A 17,349-nucleotide genomic window follows, 5' to 3' on the forward strand; every position below is an offset into this window, starting at 1 on the left:
TCACTTTCATATTGCCATTGCATGATCGTAAGATAGCTAGCGAGATGTTTCAACGTCATACGCTAAGCTAGATCGTTGCACATCCTGGTACACTGTCGGAGACATTTCATATAGAGTCATCCTTGTTCTAAGTATTGAGTTGTAAGTAAATAAAAGTGTGATGATCATCATTATTAGAGCATTGTCCCGTGTGAGGAAATAAAAAAGAGAAAAGAGGCCAAAGATGCCCACCAAAAAAATGAAAAAAAGAGAGGCCAAAGAGCCCCAAAAAATGAGAGAAAAATAGAGAAGGGACAATGCTACTATCTTTTTCCACACTTGTGCTTCAAAATAGCACCATGCTTTTCATGATAGAGAGTCTCTTGTTTTGACACCTCCATATACTAGTGGGAATTTTCATTATGTAACCTGGCTTGTATATTCCAATGATGGGCTTCCTCAAAATTGCCCTAGGTCTTCGTGAGCAAGCAAGTTGGGTGCACACCCACTAGTTCTCTTTTTGTGCTTTCACACACTTATAGCTCTAGTGCATCCGTTGCATGGCAATCCCTACTCATTCACATTGATATCTATTGATGGGCATCTCCATAGCCCATTGATACGCCAAGTCAATGTGACCATATCCTCCTTTTTGCCTCACAACCTCCACCACACTCTATTCCACCTATAGTGTTATATCCATGGCTCATGCTCATATATTGCGTGAGAGTTGAAAAAGTTTGAGAAAGTAAGAGTGCGAAAACAATTACTTGGCCAATACCGGGGTTGTGCATGATTTAAATTCGTTGTGTGGGGATGATGGAGCATAGCCAGACTATATGATTTTGTAGGGTAACTTTCTTTGGCCTTGTTATTTCAAAAGTTCATGATCACTTTTGCTAGTATGCTTGAAGTATTATTGTTTTCATGTCAATAGTAAACTATTGTTTTGAATCTTACGGATCTGAACATTCATGCCACAAGAAAGAAGTTACAAAGGACAAACACGTTAGGTAGCATTCCACATCAACAATTCAGTCTTTATCACTTCCCTACTCGAGGGCGAGCAGGAGTTAAGCTTGGGGATGCTTGATAAGTCTCCAACGTATCTATAATTTTTGATGGTTCCATGCTATTATCTTGTCAACTTTGGATGTTTTATATGCATGAATGTGCTATTTTATATAATTTTTGACCTTTTTCAGAGAAGAATATTAAACGGAGTCCAAACGGAATAAAACCTGCGGGATGATTTTTTTCCATAACAGAAGATACGCACGGAACTTGAGAACCAAGGCAAAGGACCTCGGGGGAGGTCACAAGCCCCCTAGCCGCGGCCTGGGGGGCGCCTAGTAGGCTTGTCGACCCCACGTGGCTCTTTTGCCCTATCTCTTTCGCCTATAAATTCTCTAAAAATCCAAAACCACCAGAGGGAGCCACGAAAATACTTTTCCGCCGCCGCAAGCTTCTGTCTCCGCAAGATCCCATCTCGGGACCGTTCTGGTGCCCTGTCGGAGGGGGATTCGGACACACAGGGCTTCTTCATCAACACCATTGCCTCTCCGATGATGCGTGAGTAGTTCACAACACACCTTCGGGTCCATAGCTAGTAGCTAGATGGCTTCTTCTCTCTCTTGGATCTTCAATACAAAGTTCTCCATGATCTTCATGGAGATCTATCCGATGTAACCTTATTTTGCGGTGTGTTTGTCGAGATCCGATGAATTGTGGATTTATGATCAGATTATCTATGAATATTATTTGAGTCTCCTCTGATCTCTTATATGCATGATTTCGTATCCTTGTAATTCTCTACGAGTTGTGGGTTTCGTTTGGCCAACTTGATCTATAATTCTTGCAATGGGAGAAGTGCTTGGTTTTGGGTTCATACCGTGCGGTGTCCTCACCTAGTGATAGAAGGGGTAGCGAGGCAAGCATCGTGTTGTTGCCATCAAGGGTAAAAAGATGGGGTTTATATCATATTGCATGAATATGTCCCTCTACATCATGTCATCTTGCTTAAGGCTTTACTCTGTTTGTTATGAACTCAATACACTAGATGCATGCTGGATAGCGGTCGATGTGTGGAGTAATAGTAGTAGATGGAGAAAGTATCGGTCTACTTGTCTCGCACGTGAGGCATATATGTATGATCATTGCCTTAGATATCATCATGACTTTGCGCTATTCTATCAATTGCTCGACAGTAATTTGTTCACCCACCGTAATACTTGCTATCATGAGAGAAGCCTCTAGTGAACACTATGGCCCCCGGGTCTACTTCCATCATATTTTTGGATCTACACAATTACTTTGTTGCACTTTTCACCTTCGGATCTCACTTTGCAAATAATCGTGAAGGGATTGACAACCCCTTTACAGCGTTGGGTGCAAGTTTGTTTGTTTTTGCGCAGGTACATTGGTGCCTCATCTTGATACTCCTATTGGATTGATACCTTGGTTCTCAAACTGAGGGAAATACTTATCGCTACTCTCCTGCATCACCCTTTCCTCTTCAAGGGAAAAACCAATACAAGCTCAAGAGGTAGCACTCCACAACATGATGTAGAAGGCTCCCAAGTGACATGTAATCAATCTAGGAGGCACCACCCTTCAAAAGATAATAGATGTGGTAAGTATGATGAATTCCTTGCTCTTGTGCTTCAAAATACAGTCTCCTCAACACTTAATCACTCTCTCACAGATTTGGCTTGCGTAAAAGAGATTGATTTGGTGGAAAGCAACTTGGAGATGCTAGAAATCAAGATTGATATGGTAGGACTCGAATATCTTAATCTCAACACATGAGTAGGTGGCTCTCTCTTAGAAAAATGGATGGGCAAGTGTTCGTATGTTATGAGTGCTTCCTTTATGAATGAGAGGTCGGTGGATTGGTGTATATAGGCATCTCCAAAAATCCAACCGTTACAACATTATTGCCCAACTCGGTGTACCGAAGCAAAAAAACTCGGTTGCACCGACTAGTGCAAAATGTGGCAACTTTCGGAGTTTCGGTGAGACCGATATAGAAATCTCGGTCGGTCTGATTTTGGATAACCTAGGCAAATAGCAAACTCAGTGACACCGATTTGCTAAAATCAAAAATTCTGATTTTAATCAAATTGACATCAGTAGGTTTGCCACTGTTTTGATTTCACTGAAAATGGACTTGGTAGTACCGAGATGGTTAGGGTTTGGCTCTGGATCTTTCTAGGGTAAACTCGATGGGGCCGAATGGAATTTGTTGGTGGCACCAATTTTGGATATTTTGTTTTGGACATAGTATTTTTGTGGGACAATGGATGAGTATTTTTGGTGGCTACCTCTAAGCACTTAAGCAACCAGATCATCATAGATACCTCATCCCCTTTTAATAGTATTGGCTTTCCTATGGACTCAAAAATGATTTCTCACAAAATGTAAAATGTAGAGTCTTGAAGCTTGAAGCTTGGCCAATCATATTCCTTTCCTTCTTCTTCTTTTCTTGGGGATTCTCCTCACAATACTTAGCCAATTCTCTCTGTGGACTATGTCTGAAATAATCTAGGTAACCTATTAGTCCAAGAGACAATGTATGTTGTCATAAATTATCGGACCCACCAAGGGAGCATATGTGCTTTCAACTCCCTCTTAGTAGTACAGATTTCCTACGACAATAGAAACAAAAGCGTTGGTAATGTCGTGTTTTATCTTTTCCGTCCAAAGGGATTCCTAACCATCTTGTGAGAGATGATGTATTTCCGTATAGCCTAGGCACACGGTTAGTCCACAAATCGCATTGTCATCTACACCAGAACATTTAAGGCGACAAATGCCCTTACAGATTGGTTTGCTTCTGAGTGGTACATATCATTGATCATGGTATGGACTTTACTCATGAAAGCTAGGGATTATGTTTTTCTCTTGTATTAATTATGTTTTGACGTAATGGATGATAGTATGGCGATTACTATTATAATCCAATAATATTTTGGGTCCTTATCCTCTCACGAGGGGTGTTCACCTTGTTTGCTTGGCCTATGGGCCGATCTTAAGCATGTCTCGAGCCCTCATCATTGTGCTCGTGCCACCACCCGCAAACGGTTTCCGCGGGTGTGTCATAAGAGTCTTGACATTAGAAAGAGCCAGACACACAATAAAATGCTAGATTGGCAAAAGTCACAGATTGCCTTGGCCCCAGTATCGCTCCCGTTGGTCCAACCCAGGTGGGCAACCAAACTCTAGCCATCGTCGGTCATTCCCTCTTGCCATCTCTCTCGTCACCGCCCAAGGAGGCTGCGAGGAAACTGCATAACTGCCAAGAAAGATGGCGGCGAGGCTCTCGTTGCTCCAGTCACCGGTGGTGGGCTTCGGAAGCGGAAGGAGCGATCTCAAGTTCTTGAGTCGTCAAATGGTCAAGCGCTCTACTAAAAAAAGAAGTAGGGTTTTGTTTCGTTCTTGTCCTACTAAAACAATTTGCATCCTCGATGCTCCAAACATGTTACTTTTGCAAGCATTTTGGTTCATCAATTTTTCTTTTTTGTCATGACTTCAACAAATGAGATTTCATTGTGAAAATTTACAAGCACTCAAAATAATCCTTAATGTTTGCTATTCAAAAATTTCAAAAAAATTGTGATACTTTTTATTTTACTCTTTATGTCAAGACCTTTTGAGCTCAAGCTCAGAGTAGGACTTTCGTGGAAGAACATATTTCTAGCAAACTAAATCTGGTTCATTTGCATTGACAAACACTTGTAGGATGCGGATAAAACATGTTACTCAGCAGATTGTGTTAGTTGGTTGGTTCATGTACAGTGCGATGTTCTCTACTACAACTGTTTTCTACTCCTTTCGTTCCATAATATAAGAACCTTTTTTATACTAGCATAGTATTAAAAATGTTATATATTTATATTATGAGACGGAGGAAGTAATTAATTAAGGACGGTTCCTTGACAATAGATCGTTTTAATCCTGCCATGTACCAGTATTAAAATTTTAAGGTGTTTCCGCCGAGTCGTTAAGCATGAAAACGAAGGCAGAGGTGTGGGATTGCCAGCAGGAGGCAGGAGCACGTATATGCTGTACACAGAGGCCCATATGTTTGACCTGGACCAGTGCACCGTACTCTAGCAGCAGTACCAGTACTACAATAGCAACAGCACCAACATGACCTTGCTCGTACGTAGCGACGCGTGACGTGCACGGAATTTGTTTAACTCCCTAATCCCTATAAACCTGCTGATTAACTAGCAGCTCGTTCGAGCTCCTAGTACCATGGAAACAGGGGACTTAATCGTCGGAGGCTGAGAAGCCGATTATAGAATTAGAGTGATCTTTCCTCTGTCGCGTATCGAAGCACATTGGCGCACTGCTAAGCAACTCAGAGTCAGTGAAGAAAAAGGTAAAGAAGACTTGAGAATTGAGTAGACGCAGACGGGCCTCGATACTGAAAGATTTAGGCCCTGTTTCATTCATGACTAACTTTGCCAGAACTAACCTTAGATAAAGTGTGGCTGTCATAAAAAGTGTGGCTAACAAAATGGACACCACAAGTGTGATAAGATTTGGCAAAAAATTGAGTGTATGACATGTGGGTCATATAACTAGAAAAGTGTGGCACGAACCAAACACATGCCTAAGGTATTGTAGCATGACTAAGGTTAGGCGTGACAACCTTAGGCTGAGAACCAAACAGTCCCTTACATTCATCGAAGCAGAGTAGTACATTGGAGGTTGAACTTATAGAAAACAAAATCAGGAGAATATCGTTGGACATTTTGTCAGCAACGCGTCCATCGAAGAAGGGATCGGTAAAAAACCAGCCAAACCAGGGAAGGGGCGTTTAAAAGTGGTAAAATGTATTCAATTTTTTTTAATCTTTTGTGAACGTTCATGTTAGTGTCGCAAGCATGTTTGAAAAATTTCTTGTGAAATCGATAGTAGTGTTTCAACGGTGAAAATATAAATTTGGAATGATATTTTGGGGTAACATTTAGTGTTCAAATTTATTTATTTATTTGCACAAGCTAAAATGTCTAACTTTTTTTATCAAAAACTCTGTAGGTAGCATTTGATGTGAATATAAATACATAAAAACTGATGGGATTTTTTTGACATTTTAAAAATCATTTGTCACGTGCAAGAGCAAGTGCCCCGAGGAGCCAAATTGGGTTTTCGCCAAACCGAAAGCTATATATATCACTCTCTTCGTATTAAAATAAGTGTTTTAAACTTAGTATAATTTCGTATTACTGTTAGTATAAAATTGAAACAGTAAGAATATACAAGAAAGAAAGAAAGAAAGAAAGGGATAAGCGAAACATAGGCAAAATTATCTTTAAAATTATCTTCAGATTAATTATGGCCAATGTCCTCAGGGTTCGACACGACGCGCTGTTGCATTCATGCATATGCGTCAATGCGCCGCGCGTACGTATACACCCTAGCTAGTCGTAGCATGTACTCCAGCATGGTACAGGGGCTGCCTCAATTCAACAAAGCCTGCATAGTTCGGTCCAACTCAACATGCACGCATGAAAAGTTGAGAACGTACCAACTCTAGGTATAGATGCCCACGTACTACACGGAAAATCATGCAAGCGTACGTGTATGCATAGATTAGATGCTACACATCTAATCTAGACCTCTAGGAAGCTCAAAAAAAAATCTAGACCTCTAGGTACACTCTTACATGACAAAAAAAATACCCATGTAATTAGTACTCCCTTCGTTTTAAAATATAAGACCTTTTAGAGATTACACTACGAGACTACATACAGAACAAATTGAGTGAATCTACATTTTAAAATATGTCTATGTACATCTGTATGTAGTTCATAGTGCAATATCTAAAATGTTTTATATTTAGGAACGGATGAAGTAGTATGTTTGAAACAGAGATTAGTACTGAGTAATAGTTAGAAGCATCTCTAGCGCTAGCTAGTCCAACCCCTAGTGTAGATACTTTCCTCCTTTCCTGTTTATAGGGCTCATATCCAAAAAAATAGATTTTCATTATATTAGGCTTATTTTAAGTCTAATAGAGTTAAAGTGCTTTGAGTCCCACGTCATATTTAATTCATAGAGTTTAGATAAAGGAAATGAGTGGCTATGTATGCATCATTTTTTACATCCACCATGCAAGTCCAATGAGAAGGAGGATGCTACATTTATTGACTCGAAATTGAATATGTGAAAAATATTCCATTGGCTAATTAAAACTTGTGTCATCTACTCCCAATTCATCTTGGTTGATGAGATTTTAGATTTGAGTCTTATAAATCGGAAAGGAGGGAGTAGCAAGAAGAATGCATCACGCACGCCAAAACTTTTTATTTTTGGATCCAACAAATCATGAAACATATATGCTCTCTACTGTTGTTTTCTATTGTTCCTGAAAGCTTTGGAACACGCTCATGAATCGGTTAGGTCGGCATTTACTCGGTTTTTTGTAGGGTAGCAAGTTAAGAAGGCAGGGCAGGGCCATCCCATGGATGCCCATGCATATGCATCTGCATGCATGCATGCATGCATAGGACTTATCAAAGGAGAACGCATGCAACTTCCTGCGCACAGTACATGTGGCTGAACCACGAACACCTCACCACCCATGCACGGATATGGTAAAATAATAATGGGATCAGCGGCAGCTACCTTGGCAATAACCCATATAATATGGATGGATGCATGCACAGAGATAAGTCAGAGGCTATAGCTAGCTACCATGCATGTACTTCCATGAGAGTGAGCCAAAGCAAAGTATTACTTCTACTGTGTACCTCCTCACCTCTATTCAATTGTACTCTACTGGCAAGTCAAATGGAGAGGAATTGCACGCAGAGAGGCAGGCGACGGCGTGTGCAGTGCAGTGCAGTGCATGGTAAGAACAACCCGTGGAGCTCAGGATAGATAGCGCTTCGGACGAACAGATCGATGAACCATCAAGAGCCAGCAGGGAGCCGGCCTCTTGTTGGTTGCAATAAACCTAGGCGCTATCCCTCCTGAGCTTCAAGGATTGTTCCCTACCCTCTTCCCGGTCGATCTTCCGGCAGGTGAACTCCGGCGAGTTCCGTCGCCGATGAGAATTGGTGGAGGGGAAGAAATGACAAGAGGCAATGCCCCGAGAAGCTAGCCAAAGAGAGGAGGAGATGGAGAACGAGATAGGAGATGCGGTGAGATAGCTCGTGCATGTGTAGCTAGAGAGTGTAGTGGTGGAAGAGAGTGAGGATGGATTGGTCCTAGTGGTGGGTTCTTGCTGTATTTATAGTGAGAGGCTCCTCTCTCTCTCTCTCTCTCTCTCTCTCTCTCTCTCTCTCTCTCTCTCTCTCTCATGCTTTTGTGTGTGTGTGAGATGAGACAACTGTCACATTTCTTGAGGCATGGGGGAAGGGAGAGGGAGAGGAGGAGGGGGAGGGGGGGAAGGGTCTCTTTGATCTGTGCATGCTCTCTTGCTGTTAGTTGAAGCAAGCTAGTAGTATCTTCCAAACAAACAAACATTTTTTTGTTTTGGCAAGCTAGCTAGGCGGGTGCCACTGCATGCATCGGATGGCCACGTGGACTAGTTCAACTATTTGCACGAATCCCTCCTTGCAAAACATAGCAAAATCAAAAATTTCAAAAAATAGTACTCCATGGGCATATGGATGGATTCCCTGCTTAATAAAGTGTGGTGTCACCACTTGGTACCACCATGCATGCATGCATGCACGCCTCTCACCTCACCTCTCTCCATCAACAAGGCATGCAGTACAATTTTCAATTTCCCCATATATGAATAACAACATGACGAGTGCTAGAGACAAGGGCATGCATTCGCCATGCATAAATGAGAAGTCCGGTACAGTGCTAGCTATACCGTGCATGTGTAAGGTATCTGACAGCAAACCATTCCCATCAATGTAAATCCCTGTGACCGGACGACCACACCACAGAGAGATGCGATCACAAAAGCAATAGCAGCGAATCTTTGCAAATTTTCACAAACCAAAATATTTACATGATAGTGGGTGTGGGTACAATATGTACTGCTACTCCACTGGAGGTCTGGAGCTAGTACAAACTCATTTTTACTCCTGTCTGGTAACGGTGTCACGGTCATGATGTATGCGTGTACTTGGTCCGCTCAAAAATAACTTGTTTGGCAAAAAGAAATTTTGTTTAGAAGATACAGTACTGTGTTGATCAAAGTTTTCCCAGATTCTTTCTCCCTGGGAGTGAGGGTTGTACTGTGTTCCTTTACGTCAACTGATGGTGACGGTGAAAATCTAGGGATTAGACAGCGGCGGTAGCTTTGGTCAGGTATCATGGATCTAGCTTTTGGTTTATTTGCCCATGATGTGAGAAGGCCTTGACCAATTTTATGCATGGTCAAATGCTGATAAAGACAAGCATGCATGTACATGCATGCGTGCTCAAATCATTATCAAATCATTCGCTTCATAGACTGTTGCTAGAGTTTGAAAAGGTAATATCAAAGGCTAAAAAGTACACTAGTTTGAAAAGGCAACAAAGGTGAGTACAGAAAACTCTAGCACATCAGAAGGTCAGCTTTAGTGATTTATCCTCAAATAATCTTAGGCGCCTTATTCTTCTAGCTAGTGAAAATGGCCTGGCGAGGAGATGGGTTTCTTCGTGGAAGGAAAATGATTCGACAAAGCATTGAAATCGATACATGAATGTGCCTAAATCATGTTCATCAATGTAGCACTCAAGCACCAACAATCCAGTGAATGTTTGTACTACGGTCATAAAAGGGTTGGCCCCCAGGAACCGCTTCAGTACGTACACACCAGTGCCGGAAAACCTATATATTCGTATAACATAACCACATTTCCAACTAGTACTACATGCATTGGAAAAGTGGTACATTTGATCGAACAGGCCTACAATTCTTGAACAAGATCCCCCTTTTACATATAACTAACTGGTTCATATGAACTTTGTGCAATTTAATTCTTAAACCCTAACTATGGCAGACTTTTATTGGATAACAATCGCATTTTTCTATCTTTTGTCTTCATTTGTCACCTTTTTCGCTCATGATCTTCCCTTCCTCTCCCTCCTTATCCTCGGTATCGAATGCCCACGGTGACATCGCTTTATTTTCCTATTGTTACCCGGATAAGGCGATTCCTCCAAACCCATGTGGACTCCAAAAATACCCCCAATGATAACTTATGTCTCATCCTCTCACCACCCTCTTGCGCCATTTACCTCTCCCCGGGATTGTCCCTCCTCCTTCTCCTCACCACCGAAACCCTCGACATCTACATCCTACTTTCCTCTTCTTTATCAGATACCTCTTCTTGATTAGATACGACGGACTACATATGGTACATGGTAGCCGCAGCCATAACCTTTAAGTCATCGATTCACCACCCTATTTACGTCCTCTTCGTCAGTGATGTTGAAATATATCACGGGTCCTAACCATATCCTCAAAGGTAGCACTTCTGCATAGCCGCAGCTCTGACATGCCAGACACAAAAAAAAGGAGACGTGGCCAAAAACTTGTAGTTGCAAGAATATGAGTTGGAGAAGCGAAAGACATTCATTTGAATTTTAGCCGAGTTGGATAAAAAAAATGAAAGTAAGGGCATCTCCAACACTTAACCGCAAACAAACACCGCATATGTCCATGGACATGGATGCGAGAGGCATCCATCCAATGTTACCCGCATAGAATTCAAAACAAATTTAAATAAACCGAATGAATTACATACAAACCGAATGATTTTTATTCAAACCGGACGAAAATATTTACATTCACACATATTTCAACTAAACTCTACCGAACTGTGCGAAACCTAGTATAAAGCGGGTCTTGGCGGATCTCCACTCCACGAAAGGTCTTCCGCATGTCTGCCAGCCCAATCGTCAGACTGCGGTAGCCCTGAAGGGTTACGCTTCATCGAGAGGGGAAGAGTAGTGTCCCTTCGTCTCCGTAAAGCTCGAATCTTAGTTGGTTTTCGGGCCGGGAGGGGGGAGGAGACGGCCGCCGTGGTCTATGTCTCCGCTCGCCGAGCAAGACACCGGCTATGTACCCCGGCGACACGATGGTGGTCACCTTCTTGGCACCCAACGACGGCGTACTCTCATGATCTACGTTTCCTCGTTGTCCATTATGGCCAGAGACGTGCTGGCCTCCACAAATATGGTTTCTATCCCGACCTTCCTGACAAGTTTGCCGCAATTGCTCGCACGGATTTGTCGGGAGACGAAGTTGGCCAGCCTGGATGGCCGAGGAGGGGGTGGTGATGGGCGATGGGCGATGGCACTGGATCCGATGGCCAACCTCTATTGGGCTTGATCGTCGGGCAACCTAAGCCTTTGCAATGTCGAAGAACTCCTTCTGCTCGTCGGAGGCCATAACTATTGCAATGCCGGAGAACTCCTTCTACTCATTGGAGACCATGGCGGGTATTGTAAAAGGATGAGATGGAGAGAGTGGAGGCGGGGTGTGGTTCTTGTCTAGCCTGGCCACTATTATGTAGCGGGCAGATGCGAGGAGGCAATGAGAGAGGCGTCTAATACGGGGCGGCATTGGAACGAATCTGTGGTGCTCGTGGCGCTGGAGTAGGTTGCTTGACACAAGTGTCGGTTAAATTGAGGTAGGCAGGTAGGACGGATGTTGTTTCAATGTAGAGAGAAGGCGTGTCGTGTCGGGGGACCAACGGGCGGCGCTCTCGATCGGTGAGCTAGAGTGGTCGTGTTCGCTCTGGGTTGGGATGAAGGCATGTAGCTGGCTTCAGCAAGAAAGCACGTGAACATGGAAGACGGGTTTTAGTGGGTCAAGTTAGCTGAAAAAGTACATCCAAACCATCAAACGGATCGATGCAAGACCACGTTAAATGACAACATAAGTTTAAACCGTGTGATCCATAGGATTATGGGCGTTTTAGAAGTCGGTGTTAGAGATATATTTGGTGTACATGTATTTGGTAGTCTAGGATTTGTAATCCGTGTCCTACCTTATCTCTGGGAGAGGCTTCTTGCCCTCCAAATCTTGTATCCAATATATACTCGCCCATGAGGCTCAATAATACATCCATCATAACTATTCCACCAATCACTCTATTCTTCCCTTCAACATGGTATCTGCTGCAAGTTCCTTGACATAGCCGCCGCCACAGCTTCCGCACCGCGCGCCGCCCCCGGGGCGGTCGGCCTCCATGACCGCCGCCGGGGGCTGCACCGCCCGTACCTAGGGTTCGTCCGCCAGTCATGTTGACCAGCTACCCTAGAGAGTCTATTTCCCGATCTCTTGATCCGAGTTTTCTCTCTTTTCGCGGTCTCTTGATTGGCGTTCTTCCTTTTTGATTTTTCTATCTAAGAACGGGTTGCGTCGCCCGCCGCCGCTGTCGACACCTTCGTGCCTCTACTACGACAATGGCGCGACCCCGGCCACTTCTTCGACCAGGTGGCCTCGCGCACCACGTCGGCCCATCGCGGCCGACGCCCGCCTGACTCCCCGCCCGTCGTCCTGCGCCGGACGTCGCCACCAACGGCGCGACCCCGACCACTGTTGCGACCTGGTGGCCTCGCGCGACACAGCGGCCCGTCCCGGTCGTCGTTCGCGCGTCTGCCTGCCCGTCGCTCCGTGTTGTTCGTTGTCACACGTGCCCAATCAGGATCCTGCATCACACACCGTCTCCGCCTCCAATCGCCGGCCGCCTCGGCATCGTCGCCTGCTATAGGACTACCGGTTTGTCGGCCCCCTCGCCGACTGCTGGGCCTCCTGACTGCCTTGGTCTCGCAGGTTGTCTGGCTACCCGCTGCGTCGGGCCTGTCGGCTGCCTCGTCCGTTGCGACACGCATGTCAGGTGTCTCGGGCTCCTCGGCCCATCGTTTGCCTCCTCTAGCATGCAGTTCCCCGTTGACCGCCGTCGCCTTGGTCTGCTCGGCCACCCAGCTTCGTCGTCCACGGCGCCGTCATCATCACCGAGCAGCGCCCCTGACCTCGTGCGTGATCTGATTGATCACCCGCCCACCGCGATCGACTCCATTCGCGTGCGTGCGACTGACCTGATCAGTCGGTTGCATGCGCCTCCGCAGGTCCTGTAAAGGCCGTCGCGAGTACAACGCGCCCCTCCATCGATCGAGCAATGGGCTGCCACCGTGTTGCCCCGTCGGGCGGCGGCGCCGCCGCCCAGTGGTTCTCCCCGCGGTTGCCCCGACCTGCGAGCCGCTGCTATACCGCCCCGTCGGGCTGTAGTGTGGCGGCACGCGGTCCCCGCCGCCACCCGAGTCTGTCCCCGTGTCCGCATCGACCCGCACACCGCCGCTGCGTTGCCCCTTCGGGTCGTAGTGTTGCGGCACGCGGTCTACGCCGCCACCCTGAGGTCTTCCTGCCGTCGCCCCGTCCCGTGCGTTGCCGCTTCGTCGCCCCTTAGGGTCGTAGCAACGCGGCGCACGGTCCACTCTGCCGTCCCCACGCGTCGACTTCCTGTGGTATGCGCCATGCCGTCTCCTTCGACGTGGGAACGCCATCGTCCGCGCCGGTCTTCGTCATGCTGTCCGGCTCTTCCTCGCCTACTTCGAGCATCGTCGCCGCGCTCCTAACCAGCCGATGCTGCCTCCATCAGGCCACCGCCGCTGCTCTCCTTTGGCGTTGCTGCAGCTCATTCACCCGGGCCGCACCGCCCGTCCACCTCCTTCATCTTCGTCCAGAACCAGCTCATCGCCAACGTCGACGTCGTCTACCCCGACCACTTCGTCTACTCTGACCACCACGGGCAACATCGGCTCCCGCCGGTTTGCACCGCAACCGTCGTCGAGTCCTTCTCTGCTAGCCTCCTTGATATGGCGTACAAGTTGTGTGCAGGTTCCGTCTATGCATGCCCGGTAATGGCAACACCGTCGCGTGCCTTCGTCCCCGGTGTGTTCCCAGGCCTGGCAAACTTGGAGCGACGCATCGTCAACATCGACTTCGTCCGTCTACGCATGCGCGGTGCTGGCAACACCGATGCGTGCCTTCATCCATGATGTGTCCCAGGCTTGCCAAACTCGGTGCGACGCGTCTCAACAACGTCTTCTTCCTGGCGCACCACTACTTCGACACCACTGCGCCTATGACTAACTCGGCGCCTCCTTGCGTCCGCGGCTCCACGGCGACTTCCTCGACACTGGCTACCCCGACTCGACATCGACCACGGCATTCTTCGCACGGCTACCTCGAGCACGGCTACACCACCCTACGCTCTCGGCAACCTCGACATCGACACAAAGGGCTATCACCTCGCTTGAGCAACTCATCGGCTTCCTCTACAGTCCACGCGTCCGCGATGCGACACCGTCCTCGACGCTCCCGCTCCGACTGGGGGGGGGGGGGGGGGGGGGGCAGCCCGTCGACTGTTATTCTCTCCAGTCTGACCGTCCGCGACGCTCCTGTTGTTCGCAACGCTACATGTATTTGGTAGTCTAGGATTTGTAATCCGTCTCCTACCTTATCTGTAGGAGAGGCTTTTTGGGCTCCAAGTCTTGTACCCAATATATACTCGCTCATAAGGCTTAATAATACATGTAACATAAACAACTGTTTCAACAATCCCTCTATTCTCCTTTTCGATTAGAGATGCCCTAAGAACATGGAGGGGACGATGGGAGACACACATGCCATTGCGGTAGTCAGAATGACAGGATATCTGGGGTGGCTGGGTGCGCCATATCTCCTGACCAGGGGCGCCTCGATCTTCATGGCAAGTGTCAGATGGTGATCTCCAGCTTCCCGTGGGGGAATTAAAGCGCGCGCATGCAGCGCAATTGCACATCTTTTGGCATCTTTTCCTCGGCACCCATCTCATTCAAGGTATCGTCTCGAGCTCACGAGCACCTGCCTGTCTTGATCCTAGCTAATTACGTGCATGTTTCACCTTTTCCCAGCACATGCAGACTTGCTATCTCTTCTCCAAACCATCATCTGCCTGTGCTGTCTTGAAATTTGGTGGTACATATATGGAAAAAATGTATCAGTACCAATATCATCTATTAATAAACATATGGGTTAACTGTTCAGAAACCTAAGCTTTCTTCAAAGAAAAAACCCTAAGCTCATTCCCAGAGCGGATTTATTGCATCACACTTTTGTTCTGAACCGCTAGATCGCCATCCAACGATCCAAAATAGATAATACACTATACTTCTTTAACCTCCGTCTTCTCTTCATCCGCACGCACGTTCCCAGCCTACCCCTCCTAAAACCACCATCATCCGCCACCCATGACTAGCGGGCGCTACCGCGCACCTCTCCTCAATCTCCCCCCACGTTATTACTGCCTAGCGCACCACCATCCCTCTAACCAACCCCGACGACCCCCACACGCCCGTCCTCCGTTAATTTTCTTCACAGCATCGTCTCCATTTCCGGCGAGGTCCTAGCACAGCTTCGGCTGGCCGATGCTCATAGTTGTCGATCCTCATGTCATCCCCACCTTTGGTCTCGTGCATAGTAGAAAATCGACGGACGCGGGGAAATGCCGGGCCCATGAGATTTAGCAAAACTGATTTTTGATATCACATTTTCGCACCTTAATTAGTTGTACCAAAACACAATTGATTGATCATCTGTCTTTCCAGTGAATTCACCATTGACCGTGACCTACTCATGGGCAGGGGTGGCTTTAACCAGATGGACCAGATTTGACATAAATTACACCCATGTGCAATTGAATCAAGGGGGTGCCCTGGTACTGCCCACACTCCTCTCATACTACCGCAGCCCACACAGGTGACAGCAATAAACAGAGGGGCTGTGATGTGCGATCGCAAAGGCTGCAGGGACGTGAGCTGGTGTGGGAGGAATTTCTCTGGCACTGGAAAGCTCATTCCTGAGCCCGCCCATAAACAAATGCAGTAGGAGTAATTGTTTATGCGCCCCAACTCTGACTACCTACTGCTACCCCGCGCCCCCTTGATGCTAGCCTAGCTGCTTCTGCTGGTACGGCTCGTCGCAGTAAACTCGCCATTCACTCCGGCGACTTTACTGCTCAATCGCACCGCCGGGCCTATGGAGCACTGCCGCCGTTCAAAAACCCACGGTGCTTTTCTCTTTTCCAATGACTATGGTACTGTGCATCTAGTAGAGTGTAAGTACTCTTTTTTCACGGGCCTATGGAGTAGAACAGAGGTGGAGAGAAAGAGGGAACTAATTTTTCACACGCACTAATTTCTTCAGTGTGAAAAAGGTTATTTCACACCGACTGTCCCCTTCTGCTTCCGAGTTCATGTGAGTCTAGAATGAGCAGTAAAATCAAGAAACAGTCTATAGAAAAACTTTTTTTTTGTATGGCAAACTTTGACAAATATTTTGTATGCTTGACAAAACTCATCATGAAATGACATTTTTGGAAGTCATGACAAAAAAAAACAAAAAACAAAACTCCAAAATGCTTTCAAAAGTAACATTTTATGAGCATCGATTTGTTTTTCTTACGACAAGAAAACCAAAATGCTTTCATGAAAGTTTACCACATTATTTTTTTATTTTCTTTATTTTTATTATTCCGTTCTCACGGAGCAAGCTTGGGAGCAGATACTCGACATCCAATTTCACGTGCTCTGTATTGTTTTAAGAAAGGGTGTTCCCCTACCTCATTTTCATTAACAACGAGGCAAACAACATACGAAAGAGACTTCCGCAAAAAAAACATACGAAAGATCACAACGCTCGAGCATTGCCAAAGTGGTTGAGCCAGGCACGGGGTTCGCAAGTACAACAACCAGTAACATGATCAAGGAAATTCATCAGCTAGTGCTAGCTTTACATGATCATCAACACCAGCTGGAATGGGCTCTCATATAGTAGTAGCTCAGTCGATCAATCCCGGTGCCCGCTTTACTCTTCATCACCAGGCGATCCTCACGGGTTCTTCTCTTCTTTGATCCAGTAGTAGCAAGCAATACTTCATTAGTTATGATTGAGCATCCAAGCACAGAATCGTCCATTGATGCATGACCACACTTACTTTTTTGAGAAAATCCGGATATCCTTCCATACAACTCCCCGAAAACACAAAGCAATTTGCATAGTCCAACAGCTCCAGATGGAAGTAACACAAGCCATACACAAGTAACATAGTCACATTGCAGGGAGAGACAAATTGAAAAGCTTCAGCAATAGGAGTATTATTCTAGACATGTTTTGCAATAATGCAACCAAAAAGTAAGTGATCAACTATTCATTCTCATTACAAAAGAGGCAAGTCAAATCATCTAAATGTTGGTTTTTACTCAAATTATCCCTAGTCAGATTTTTATTGTGAATCACCAACCTCACAAACACTAGATATCTGCGTGGAACGGTTATTTTCCTAAATTTGTCCCAAACAGGGGTAGACACCCCACCGGATTGATTTTGTTGTAAAAAGATTTTGTAGAATAATTCCCACA

This window comes from Hordeum vulgare, chromosome 5H, assembly GCF_904849725.1.
Source record: "Hordeum vulgare subsp. vulgare chromosome 5H, MorexV3_pseudomolecules_assembly, whole genome shotgun sequence".
Taxonomy (NCBI): Eukaryota; Viridiplantae; Streptophyta; class Magnoliopsida; order Poales; family Poaceae; genus Hordeum; species Hordeum vulgare.